Raw genomic sequence first — 14,129 nt, 5'->3', positions numbered from 1 at the left:
TGGACTCAAAGATAAGAAGGCACTTTCCCTTATTTTCAGCGAAGCTGAACCCAGTTCTTCCAACGTCAAACAACCTGCAAGAAAGAGGAGTGACTATTGCGCATGCGTGTCCACCCTCTTGTTTACAACCAGGCCGTTAAAGACCCAGGAGCCATTACTCTCTGTTGGTCAATGCAGGATGATCCCTTGCCCAAATCCCATGCCTTTTCGTCAGGAAAGTGGGAGGGGTTTGAGAACTCAACAGCGACTACCAAAAATAGGTTTTTCCTATGTCAAAACCTGTTTTTTGATAGTCTAGTCGCTTGTTTCGTCCTCAAGGAGCTTTATAAAGAAATTGACAGGAGACAAAAAACACTTAAACTCAAATTTTAATCCCAACACCCCAAAGGATAAAAACATTTTTGGTCCAAGGTCAAGCCTCAAATTTCAAGTCCCATTCTTTATTCCAAACACTCTTCAGGTTTTGGCACCAAGGAGCAAGAAAGTACGCATGAACTCAAGTTTTAGGACATAGTTGTACAGTGGCTTACCCAAGCATGCTGGATTTGGTTGCTGTATTGTTGCCCTTCTCCCAGTGATAGTTAGCATACTCACCGTCAATAAGACCTTTGGTTTTCTGCTGTAGCACCTAGGGGTTAGGACTGACCATGCCACCTACTGATACACAGTGTAGTCAAATTTGTTCAAGCACGTGGCAATAATTTAACTGATGACCACACTGTACATTCGGAGACTTCTTCGAAAGAGACATTTCTGAAGAAGGCCAACGACATACTTACTTTCCTAATATCATGTGACCTAGGAAAGGAGTGTGGATTTGCCTTTTTAATGAGAGACACTACAATCATTCTCAGCCCTTGTAGGGAGAGTGGTTAGTTTGTGGTAGGGTGTAGGAAAATAAGACCCTCTGGGATGTTTGCTGTGACTTCTAGGTTAACCTGAAGTGCTTGAACCAGGCATAATCTCTTGTCTGCTAATTTGAGTTTTCTTTTAAGAATAGATTTCCTTTTTAAAGGATCCTCATTCTTGGCCAGGAATGATGGGCCAGGGTACAATAATAATTGAGGGTCAGCTGTTTGTGTGATGCAGTGTCCCCATCTGAGAGTGCCCAGTTCACTAATACAAGCTCCTGATGCTAATGCAGTCAAGAAGATCGCCTTTTGTAGCATGTGCTTTGTGGTTGTGTTGGGTCCGCTGAATTGAGGGGTTGATAGAAGTCTAAGTACCTTGTTCAGGGACCAAGTAATTGGATGCCTTTTGGGAGCGAGCCTTTGTAGAGCAAAAAACTGCAAAAGGGAAGTGACAATTTCTATACTGGAGTCAATCCTGAAGCCATAAAGCAAGGGTTCAGTTAATGCAGCCTTGTATGCCATGACTGTTGTAACTGCAAGGCATTTGTCTTCAAAAGGGTATATAAGAAAAATAAAGTGTTTCTTTAGAAATCTCAACTGGGCTGTCAGTATGGATACAATCTAACCATATCTTCCATACTGACTTGTATTGCTGTATAGATGATGTCTGTTTTTGCACCAGGTACCTATCAGTGTTGGGTGAGTAATTTTCACGATAGATGTTTAAAAAATCCTTATGTGAAGGTCTCGCCTCAGAAAGGAGGATGCGTAAACATCTTTCCCTCCCACTGTATGGGATAGAACAGCAGACAATAGTGGAATTGATCTTTTCGTTCGATGTTGAAGTAATAGGAATTAATGCATGTTTGGCCAATTTGGGGCTATTAAGTAAGCTGCTCCTTTGAAGGTTAGAATTTTGCTCAAAAACCTTCGAAATCTGGGACAATGGAGGAAAAAGATATCATCCTCCCCTTGTTCCAGTCTTTAAGAAGGCATCTCTTGCTGTTGCTTGACTGTCCATGTTCGGAGACACATGTATTAGGAGTCTGTGATTCTTGTATGTGGCAAACAGGTCCACTTCTGGTTGTGGAAGCATGTTGGCTATTGTTTGAAAAGAGTGATTGCCCAACATCCACTCTGTTGAGGCTGTCATTTTCTTGGATATAGAGTCTGGTATTACAGTGAGACACCTTTTATGTGAATTGCAGACGGATGCCACTTCCTTGCTTGCGCCATCCCCGAAGGATGTTTGAGTTTTTGATTGAAAATCCACAACTCATACAGATGGAGGAGTCACCTCCTGTGGCGTGTTTCACCTGTCAGAGGTTCCTTCCAGATGGAGGAGTCACGGATCCAAGGTTCCTTCCCGGATCCAAGAAAGTATCTCCCAACTTTTTAAATCTTTTGATGAGGTCGGTCTCACATCTTTTTTTTTTTTTTTTACATTTTTAGTTGCAATCTAAGTATTGGATCTATTACTGATGCGAACTGCAGCAGGCCCATTATACGTACTAATTGCCATCCGGAAACTCATACTCAAAACAGAATAAGGACTTGCCTTATTCTGTTTTGAGTATGATGGGGAGAGACAACAGGCCATGAAGAGTATCCCAACACAGTCCCAACCACTGAAAGTGTCTGCTGGGCTTGAGGTGGGATTTTTTCCAATTTATTATAAAACCTTTTGACTGTAGTCTGTTGACCATTGCTCTTAGGTTTTTCAAGCACTCTTTTCTTGTGGACCCCCTGATCAACCATTTCTCTAGGTAGGCTATTAGTTGTATTCCTTTTTGTTTGATTTCTCGAACGAATACCATCACTAATTTTGTAAAACATTCTTTAGGCAATGTTTAGCCCAAAGGGCATGACTTTTGAATCTGTATGTATCTTTCCCTATCCGGAACCTTAGGAAGGGGCAGAAGGGAACGGCGTGCCAGTATGCATCTTACAGATCTATAGAAACTGTCCAAGTCCCTTTTGGAATGACTCAACGCACTTGGGCAATGGTAGTTATCCGAAACTTCTGGCCAACAATGTGCTTGTTCAGTGTTGATTGAGGATCACTGTTCTTTCGGAGGAATCTTTTTTGAGGACACTGAAGAGACATACTTGGTGGCGAATATATGCATGTTTCTCTATGGGCCCCATTAACAGGGCCTTTCTGCACATATAAATAATGCTGTCCCCCCCCCCACAAGGAAAAACTTCCATTGTCTGTGATGTCATTGAAGCCAAAGCCAACCCCCAACCATACAATTATTATTGGTATCTGCCTCTTCCTCTGCCTTCGCCTTTGATAGATATTCCAGGTGTTGCTTTTCATTTTTCTCCCTATGAGATGGTTTTTGGACCTTGTGAAAAAGGGTGTCATTGCTGCTGTTGTAGTTGTCCCTTTTTAGGGAATTGTCCCTTCTGACCACCTACCTATTTTTTGAGGAAAACTTGGGGGTGACTGAAAGCTTATATGATTTTTTATCAAAGCGAGGCTTTTTTGGGGTTGGGTAAAGGGAAATTTTGAATTCTTTGTTTCCTGAATTCCCCTTTCCCCATAAGAGCGTACACTGTACATTTCTGTTAGCGGGCATGTTCATTGAGTTGAGCCACAACAGACTCCTCAAACAGGTCCTTACAGAAAGGGTTAGAATGTAATAATGCAGTGACATTGGAGAGTGATTTGATGGAGCCCTCCAATGCTTTCATTCGCACTTTTATGCACCATTCTAGGAAGCCACAGAGTGCTTCCGATCGGGTTCTCAGAAGACTTTGGCCTCAACAGCAAAAATTATCTTGGAATTTTCTGGAAGCCTTTTGGTGGCAACTTCCAGCAAGGTGGTAGAGGTTATAATGCTAAGGAGTCGGAGCCTAGCATAAAATTCTGACGGGGCTGTCCCCTCTGAGAGTTTTCTCACGGGGTCCCAAACTGCATGCATAGCTATATCTAAAGGGAGCATTTTCCTTTCAAAAGGGAGTTGTAGCATTGCCCATTCCTTGGTGGAATTTTCCGAAACTGGGATGACCGTTGCAGATGGTTTTAATTCTGCCATCGTCTCTTGTTTTTAGTCACTAAAAATTCTGAAAATCTGTCTTCACATGATTAATAATTTTTAAAGTGAAGGGACAGAAGGCTGGAGCTGCTTGGTGAGCAACTTGGGTCTTATTCAAAATGAAAGTAGAGATCCATTTTTCGTTGACGTGGTAAAGGGTGATTTCTATAGCTTTTAATGCTATAGGCACAGGTAAGAAAACCATTTGTTATTGGTCTCTCTTTGTCTGGTGAAGATGGTACCAGGTGCCATTCTGTACTAGGGATTGCTGCCCTGTTTCTAAATTCTGCATGTACAACTTTGATCATAGTTTTTCTCTCATTGATTACATACTTGCCATCGGGAGAGAAAATGCACATTTGGGCGTCTCGCCAAGGGTTATCAGTATCATTAGGGTTGAGTATTGATGCCCCTATTATGTTTTCATAATAAGTTCTGTATTCCTTACTCACTTTTTTGGTTACGGGATGTAGTACTTTTACATTTTGTACATGCAACTTACCCGTCAGATATATACTTAGCTATAGTCTCCGACGTTCCCGACAGAATTTCAAAACTCGCGGCACACGCACAGGTAGGTCAGGTGATCAACCATACCCGCCGCTGGGTGGCGGGAATAGGAACCATTCCCGTTTTCTAATCAGATTTTCTCTGTCGCTGGTTCCGGCAACATCTGTTGTTGGTTCCTCCTGCTTTGATTTTCGTTTTCTCGCTTGCTGAGGATCTTTTTTTTTTTTGCCTGATTTTGGTGACGTATTGGATCTTTGGTTTGGCATACGCTTTTGTGGACTGTTTTTTGGATTTGCTTTTGGATTGTTCATTAAGATGTCTGACGTTAATGTTTTGCCTGTGTTCCGTGTGTGTGTGTGAGGCAAGAATGTAAGGTGAGACTACCGAAAGCTTCAGACCCTCACACTGTATGTATGAGGTGTAGGGGAATGATTGTTCTTTTGAGAAATAGGTGCAAGGAGTGTGAGAAATTGTCTGATCAGGAATGGAAGGTTTTGTCTTCTTATCTGAAGAAGCTTGAAAAGGATAGAGTTAGGAAGGCTTCTTCCAGAAGCTCGAGTAGGTCTCGCTCTGCTGAGCATGATTTTGAAATTAACCTCTTAGACTCTCCTAATCCAGTTGGTTTCAGCCCCTTCTCCCTTCATCGAACCTGTGGATTCGTCCTCTGAAATGGCTGCGATGAAAGCGGAACTTCCATCAAGATGAAATCGCAGATGCGCTATGGAGAAGGAAGGTAAGAGTGACAGTGATATGTGCAGTGTCCCCAGTGTAGTGGAGGGGCGTCTGATCGGCTCCGCATTGCTCCTAGGCCTAGACCTCTTCCAAACTCCCAGACCAGTGGAGGAGGAATGTCGACAGCCGCAGGGAGGATGTAGAGCATCCCCAACGATCAGGCGTCCTTCGGCAGATCCTGTTGTTGCGTCCCAGGCTGCCTTGGATCGCCATAGAAAAGGCATCCTGAAAAAGTGTTTCTCGTCTTCTGACTTCTTCTTCTCCGAGACGTGGTTGGAGTTCGGCTGAGGAGTCGCGTCCTTTGAAGAGATCTTGGAAGGCTCCTAGAGGAGAGCGCCTGGACTCTAGCCCTGAGCGCTTCCCGAAGGATTCTCCTGTTGTCAGGAAGAGAGCTCGTAGATCCCCCTCCTCCTCTCCATCAGGGGTGAAGGATTCCACCAAGAAGATTTTGATCGGCCTCCAGGCTCAGTTATCGCTCTTTGTTGGATCTCTTGCTAAGGACTCCTCTTCTCGTCGGAAGGATGACTTTCTTCCTGTCAAGAGTTCCAGGAAGCTCTCTTCTTCAACTCGTCGCCCTTCTCCTGCCAAGCTTCTTCTCCAGTTAGCGCCCTCCAGCAGAGGCGCTCCTCTCCTTCCAGGCGCTCTCTGGTAGTCTCCCAGCAGGCGCTCCTCTTCTTCCAGGCGCTCCTCATCGGAGAGAAGCGCTTCTCCTTCCAGGCGCACTTCTCCTGCACTCCTCTGTACTTCTCCTTTGGGCAGGCGCTCTGTCGCCTTCCAAGCTCCTCCTTCCGCAGGCGCCCTGCTCTCCTACCAAGCGCCCTGCTCGCTTTTCGGGCCTTCCTCTCCTGGTTAGGCTCCTCATCAGTGGACAGGACCCCTCTCTGACAGGCGCCTGTCCTTCTGTCAGGCGCCATTCTCCTGGTCTGTGTCTAGGCGCTCTCCAGTGGACAGGAGTGCTTCTCTCCTTCCAGGCTCTCTTCTCCTGATAGGCCCTTCTTCTTCTTAAGCCTTCCTCTCCGCCTGCTGGCCTGGAGGAAGTTTCAGAAGAGGATTCTCCTAAGGATATCTGGAGTTTCGGATTACAAACGGTTGGCAGCTCTTTTAATTCAGGAGTTTGGAGATTCTCTTTGTCATGCTTCCCCTCCTTCTCCTGGTTCTTTGTGGGACAGCACCAAGTCAACTAGACCCTCTTCCTCTTTGTCAAGATGCGCCCTACGATTTCCATGAAGAAAGGCCTTTAAAGGAGTTTCCTGAGTGGATGCAGTCTAAGAAGGATGCAAGCAAGACTGTTTTCTCTTTCCCTCCTTTGAAACTTTTTGGGAAAATCAGGAATGTGGTATGAGACCAAGGAGCCTATGGGGTTAGGGCTCCCCCTCTCTGCTGGCGCAGATTTTTCTAATCTAGTTGGATTCCTCCAGGAGACTTTCCCTTTCTTCAGCCAAGGCTTTTGGGGAATGAGTGAAATGGATCATTTCCTCAAGGGTCTTTTTAGAGTTGTGGAAGTCTTCAACTTTATGGATTGGTCTCTTGGGGCTTTGGCCAACAGGACTCTTGGGATCCCGGATTCCTGTGTTTGGATGACCTCAGCAGTGTTTTGTCTTGCTTGGACAAAGCAGTGAGGGACGGTTCGATGGAGTCGCTGCCTTATTTGGAGCTGCTATTCTGAAGAAGAGGTCAGTATTCAGCTCTTTCCTCACCAAAGTCTGTGTCTCCTCTTCAGAGATCCTCTCTCTGTTTGCTCCTTTTTCTCCTCACCTTTTCCCTCAAAACTTGGTGAAGGAGATTTCTCGTTCTTTATCTGAAAAGGCTTCACAAGACCTTTTGGCCCAATCTTCGAAGAGGGTCAGACCTGCTGTCCCCTTTCGCCAAGAAGGAGAAGGCCCCCTTTCAGGAGCCCTTTCGAGGTGGTCCTTCGGACCCTCCTTCAGGAGCAAAAGACCAGAGAAGAGAGGAAGGTCTTCAGGACTCCCTCTATCAGAAGGACCAAATGAAGAAATCAAGTACTCCAGACTCCAGTGGGTGCCAGACTGCTACAATTCGCCGAGAGCCTGGGCACAGAGAGGGGCGGACGACTGGTCCCTCTCCATTTTAAGAAGAGGCTACCTTATCCCCTTCAGGGAAAGTCCTCCTTTAACATCAACTCCCAGGGAGTTATCCGGCCAGCTACAGGGATCCCATCAAGAACCAGGCTCTTTTTCTAGCAGTGGAACAAATGTTAGAAAAGGAAGCCAATAGAACAGCAAGATCTTCATTCCCCGGGTTTTACAACCGTCTTTTTCTGGTTCCAAAATCCTCGGGGGTTGGAGACCGGTTCTGGATGTGAGCTCCCTGAATTTCTTCATAATCAAGAAGAAGTTCAAAATGGAGACTACCTCTTCAGTTCTGCAGCTCTTCGTCAAGGGGATTGGATGGTCTCCTGGACCTTCAGGATGCTTACTTCCACATTCCCATTCATCCCTCCTCAAGAAAGTTCCTGAGGTTCATGGTGATTCGGGGAAAACCTTTTCAGTTCAGGTCCCTGTGCTTCGGTCTTTCCACAGCCCCCAAGTGTTCACGGGCATCTCTCAGGAATGTGGCTCGCTGGCTTGCACTTAGAGGGAGTGAGGATATCAATGTATCTCGACGATTGGCTGATTCGAGCTCAATCAAAGGACAGTTGTCTGGAGTACTTTCGGACCCTAAATATGACACAGTCCCTTGGACTATTAGTAAACCTCAGAAATCCCAGGTTGTTCCTCAGCAGAGCATTGTTTACCTGGGGATTCTGATGGATTCTCGGGTTTTCTAGCCTTTCCATCCCAAGAGAGAATAGATCGCTGCATAGAAAAGGTGACAGTTTTTCTAAGGAAAAACATTGTTCAGCGAGGGAGTGGATGAGTTTGCTGGGGACCATTTCCTCGCTGGAACAGTTCGTTTCTTAGGAAAACTTCATCGAGACCTCTTCAGTTTTTCCTAAAGGAGAGTTGGGACCAGAAGTCTCAGGACTTAGCAACTTTGTTCCAAATTTCATCTCAAGATAAAAGAGGATCTCAACTGGTGGTTAGACCCTCGAAAATTATCCCAAGGACTGTCTCTTCAGTTACCGAGCCCTGGCCTAGTGTTGTTCTCAGACGCCTCGAGTCGGGATGGGGGGCAACACTAGGCTCGAGAGAAGTGTCAGGCACCTGGGAGGAGACCAGGTGAACTGGCACATCAACAAGAAAGAGCTATCAGCCATTCATTTGGCTCTCATCCAGATTCGAGTTCTGGTCAAGGGACAAGTAGTCCAAGTGAACTCAGACAACACTACTGCACTGGCTTATATAAGGAAACAGGGAGGAACACACTCCTTCTCCCTTTACGAAACGGCAAAACGTTGCTGTTATGGGCTCAGGAGAGGAGGATCAGACTCTCACCAGATTTGTACAGGGAGAGAGGAATGTGAGGGCCGACCTTCTCAGCAGGAAGGATCAGGTCCTTCCCACAGAGTGGACTCTCCATCAGAAGTCTGCGAAAAGACTGTGGAACCTGTGGGGAAGGCCTCATATCGACCTTTTTGCAACCCACTGGAATGCAAGGGTTGAAAACTACTGCTCTCCAATCTCGGACCCCAGAGCAGTTGCAATAGACAGTCTTCTCCTAGATTGGACAGGATTAGAACGGATATGCCTTTCCCCATTCAAGATCCTAGGAGAAGTGGTAAGAAAGTTTGCATCATCAAAAGGCGCCAGACTGACACTGGTAGCTCCCTTTTGGCCAGCTCAAGACTGGTTCACAGAGGTACTGGAATGGATAGTAGATTTTCCAAGATCGCTTCCACTCAGGAACGATCTTCTCAAACAGCCCCACTTCAACAGATTCCACAAGAATCTCCCCGCTCTCAGTCTAACTGCCTTCAGACTGTCGAAGGTCTGGTCAGAGCGAAGGGTTTTTCGCACAAAGCTGCGAAGGCTATTGCAAGAGCCAGGAGATCCTCAACCCTTGCGCCTCTACCAGTCGAAGTGGGAGGTCTTTAGAAGATGGTGCAGGACCAATAAGATATCCTCTTCCAGTACCTCTGTGACAAACATTGCTGATTTCTTTATCTTCCTGAGGAACATTGTAATCTCGCTGTATCCACAATTAAGGGATACAGGAGCATGTTATCTTCAGTTTTTAGACACAGAGATCTGAATATCTCGGAAAATAAAGACCTTCATGACCTTATAAGGTCTTTTGAAACGTCAAAATTCATGACTTAAACCTCCCAGTTGGAATCTAGACATAGTTTTGAAATTCTTAATGTCTAAAAAGTTTGAACCTCCTCATCAAGCCTCCTTCAGGGACCTCACCAGGAAGTCACTTTTTCTCTTTGCCCTTGCCTCAGCTAAGAGAATAAGTGAAATACAAGCCTTTGGACGGCAAAGTTGGTTTTTAAGGGAGGTTCTGCTATATGCTCCTTTAAACCATTCTTTCTTAGCAAAGAATGAGAATCCTTCTAAACCTTGGCCTAGAACCTTTGAATTAAAAGGTCTTTCTTCTTTCAGGACATGAGTTGGAGAGGACTCTATGCCCTGTCAGTAAGAGCCTTAAATTCTACTTAGAAAAAAGAAATCTCTGGGAGGATCGGTTGAAAGTCTTTGGTGCTCTGTCAGGAATCCTTCACGAGCAATCTCAAAGAATGCGCTGTCCTTTTTATTAAGGATGTCATCAAGGAAGCTCATATCTCATGTGAGGATGAGCACTTTCAGCTCCTTAGAGTTAAAGCTCATGAAGTGAGAGCCATTGCTACTTCCTTGGCTTTTCACAAGACGTTGTCTCTCCAGTCTATTTTAGAGGCAACCTATTGGAGATGTAACTCAACGTTTGCTTCTCATTACTTGAGAGATATTAGAGTAACATATGATAAGTGCTTCTCTCTAGGAGCGTGCATATCCCGCAGATTCGGTGCTGGGACAGGGAGCTGAATCCAATCCTATTTAGTTTAGTTAATTTAGTTGTTTTTAGGCTTGTTGGTGTGTGTTTTTTTTTATGGTTGGTTGAAAGAGGGTGATGGAATTATCTTCCCTTTTTCAATTCTTATCACTAACAAGGTTAGGCTTGGTCAGGTGGTCGGTTTTGGTTGTCATGTTCCTTGTAATTTTATGGACACCTAGCTCTGTCATGTAAGAGGGATAGCCCCCATTGATATGATTCAGGTGTAGGCTCTGGTCATGTAAGTGGGTCAGCCCCCTTTGACACGATCCATAACAGGCTCTGCCATGTTAGTGGGTCATCCCCATTGATATGATCCAGAAGGGCTGTCAGTCACAGGTCACATCCTCGCTGAAGCTCTTGAGGCAAGCAGACTCATAGACAGTATCCATGAAGTCTTCTGCCCAATCAGGTAAGAACCATGGTTTTTGTTTATCCTACAACATATGTTGTTTCCCGTTTTTTAGTTATTTTCTGTCTCTTGCCCTCCTCCAAGGGTGCCATTCAGCTAAGTATATATCTGACGGGTAAGTTGCATGTACAAAAATGATATTTTTATGATAAAATAAAGTTTTGTACATACTTACCCGGCAGATATATACGATTGATGGCCCTCCCAGCCTCCCTCAGGAGACAGGTGGAAGAGAAAATCTGATTAGAAAACGGAATGGTTCCTATTCCCGCCACCCAGCGGCTGGTATGGTTGATCACCTGACCTACCTGTCGCGTGTGCCGCGAGTTTTGAAATTCTGTCGGGAACGTCGGAGACTATAGCTAAGTATATATCTGCCGGGTAAGTATGTACAAAACTTTATTTTATCATAAAAATATCATTTTTGGGGTGAACTTGACCGACTTACTTTCCTTTTTGGAATCATGCTTCATGTCCCTTATATATTGCCGTTCTGTGGCAAGCGCATCATTGATGGTACTCAATTTCCATACGGAATTGATCAAGTGCTGCAAACTGTGTATCCCTTTTGGGGGAGCTTGTGCAGTCTAACTGAGCTTCAGCAACTGAACTGTAACCGCATGTTAATCAAGGGGCAGAAGTCCTGGGTAAGTTACTATACCCTTCCGAAAATGTAGTCATTTCAGTTGGAGTTAGATGGATCCTAGTATCCTTTTGGGGGAAATATCCTATTCAGCAACGATAGCTGCATGGGGAATAGAATTCCTTCTGGAAGATTTCTCCCATGGCTAGCTAAAATTTGTGTCCCTGAGCCTTCTGGGTTCAGCAGGCCCATTTCAATGGCAATGTCCACTTCATATTCTTTAGTAAGAATGTCAACCCCGATGTAAAGATTCCTCTACTTCTTCCTCAGGATTAACCTGGTAGCCACTGGGGACTGATGTTACTGGGTTTTGGCCCAAACATAGATGTTGTTCTAAGAAAGGGTTGAATATCTGCTGCCGGAGTTCTGCCGGAAAGATGTAATCTCCCCCTTCCTCACCACTACCAAACCCTAGGACCCATCGAGACAGCTTAAGAGGAGCTGTTTCATCCTTAAAACTTGTTGCCAGGAGCATACTACAAATCTCGCCCATATCTGGCAACCAAGCAAATTTTCCTTGTTTTTTACAAGGACTATGCTCATGGCAGGTGGTATGGGCCATACCTATTGGCAAAAAGTGAACGGAGCAATTTGCTACAGAACACTTGAGCTGAGAACCTGCCTAATGGCAGCCCTGTAGTGATATAAAACAAGTTGTTATTAGAAGCTAGTTAGCATTAATTGTTTTTAAATGAGGGACACTTCCATAGTTCCTCATATAGTTTCCATATTACAGGTTAACTTGATTACAAGTGTGTAGTTGTAATACACTTAATTAAATATGTTAAATATGTTAACTTGAACCCTCTAAGGTTTAGGTTAGTTTTCTTACCTGCATATGGCACTATTACTTATACACTGTTATTCCTTTTGCAATGGCTATGTGAAATTTTTAATTCTAATTGTCATGCCATTCAGACTAACTGCTATGAACTAATTTGTTTAACTAACCGAGCTATTGTTTTATATACAGTAGCTTAGGTTAATGCTTCTGGTATAATCTACATTAAGCTAAGAATAGAGGATTTCTTAGAAGGTTCTTGCTTAACCTATTCTAGGCCACTGCCTGTTCTAAGCTTATTTAAGACTTAATGATATAAACTATACAGAAAATAAACCTCTTATAATCTGGTTTTCTGTTTTATGTGGCCAAGACTACCCTTTTATCTGATATTCGACCATCACTGTTTTAGGCTAATAGTAGGATATTCCTTAAAAAGGGGTTCATACTTAATCTGGTTTGGCTACTTTCTGTTCTAGGTTTATATCACCTTTAAGGATATAGGGTACATAAGACCCTACTAGTATGCTACTGAGTCGTAAAAAACTAGGTTATTTTATTGAGCCTAGGATACTGTGTATATATTATCCTAGGCTTATTTGTTCTTTCTTAGCCTAGTACAGGGTATTAGTCTGCTATATTTTGTCTAACCCAGGTTCTTTATATCCAATCCTATGCCATTTGATCTACTATATAAAACAGTAACTCACTAATGTGTAACCTTTTAGCCAGGCCTTAACTTACTCTAATCTAGGCTACTCCCTAATCCTGATTATTTAATTCACACTTAAGGGTATGGGTTACATAAACAACAATTACCTTAGTATGTAGCCTTAAGGCTAGGTTACCATCTCATCCAACACAGATTACTGTTTCATCTGGTCCTAGGTTACATGGTCTAGGCTGACAATTTAGTCTAAAAATGGGATGTTTTGTAAAAAGTTATCACTTAACTTAATATAAGGTAATGCCTAGTCCTGGATTATTAAGATCATGCTTAAGTGCACAGACTTATATAAAAGGAAAAATTATACTAATCTGTAGCCTTATTGTTAGGCTATTGATTTATTTTGTCCAGATATTGTTATTATCTGATCCCAGGGTCCTTGGTCTAAGCTAGGCCACTTAAGGATATGTAATCCTAGGACATAGGCTACAGACAAACATACAACATCCACTATTAATCTAGTCTAAATTATTCTCACTTACTGCCTAGATTAATGTAGACATCGTATAATCTGAAAGGATTTTGTATATTAATGATAAGTTGTGGAACATTCCTTTTAGTTAAAACATTTTGTTAGAATTTAGAACAATTTTCACTTTACGAAACTAGCAATCAATGAGCCGGGTTCCAGCTTTCACACACAAATTATCAATTCCAAAAGTTTAAAACTAAAACTTTTAACTGGAACTCAATATTAAGCACTTATCTTGCTATTTTTGATCTTTCCATGATCCTTGATAATGAAGTCGGAGAAAAAAATTAGAATTTTTTTGGAGTGCTGGTAACTATGTAAACCGTTCACTATAGACCAATAGAGAATAAGGGCTCCTTGGTCTTCAATGGTCTGGTTGTAAACAAGAGGGCAGACGCGCATGCGCAGTAGTCACTTCCCTTTCTTGCAGGTTCTGTGACATTAGAAAAACTGGGTTCAATTTTGCTGAAGATAAGGGAAAGTGCCCTCTTATCTTTGAGTCTGTTATATGAGTATACTCCATCACGTTATAATGTTAAGCATTACGACAAAATACCTGGCCGAAAAGACCAACTAGAAGAGAATTCTTTGATATTAGTCGGGGCACCATGGAGCTCTGGTAGACCATGGAAGGTAACTCCTTGAGGATTGAAACAAGCGACTACTCTATCAAAAAATGATTTAGTACAGTAACATCTTGGCTTACGATGTAATTTTGTGGTTAGTCCTCACCATCTCCCATAAATTTATTTAAAAATTATTGTTCCATCATTCTCTCTCTCTCTCTCTCTCTCTCTCTCTCTCTCTCTCTCTCTCTCTCTCTCTCTCTCTCTCTCTCTCTCTCAGTATATGTACAAATCCTTTAATGAAAAAACAGCAAACTATCAATAAAACATCATTTCACTTACAGATCCATTTATACTGTATTATTATATTGATCTAATCACCTTAAAAATATTTAAAATCCGAATCTCATACGTAGGCAACTCAAAACCACCAGTAGCAAGTTCTCTGACGACAGAATC

The 14,129-nt window shown here is 43.3% G+C and overlaps 1 protein-coding gene across 1 annotated transcript in view; it reads left to right on the top strand.

Moving 5' to 3' along the window:
- Rad17 (Rad17 checkpoint clamp loader component) overlaps positions 1-14,129 on the top strand; it is a 237,028-nt gene that overhangs the window by 81,518 nt on the left and 141,381 nt on the right.

The sequence above is a fragment of the Macrobrachium rosenbergii genome, chromosome 54, assembly GCF_040412425.1.
Source record: "Macrobrachium rosenbergii isolate ZJJX-2024 chromosome 54, ASM4041242v1, whole genome shotgun sequence".
Classification (NCBI taxonomy): Eukaryota; Metazoa; Arthropoda; class Malacostraca; order Decapoda; family Palaemonidae; genus Macrobrachium; species Macrobrachium rosenbergii.
This window is presented reverse-complemented; position numbering and strand designations above follow the sequence as displayed.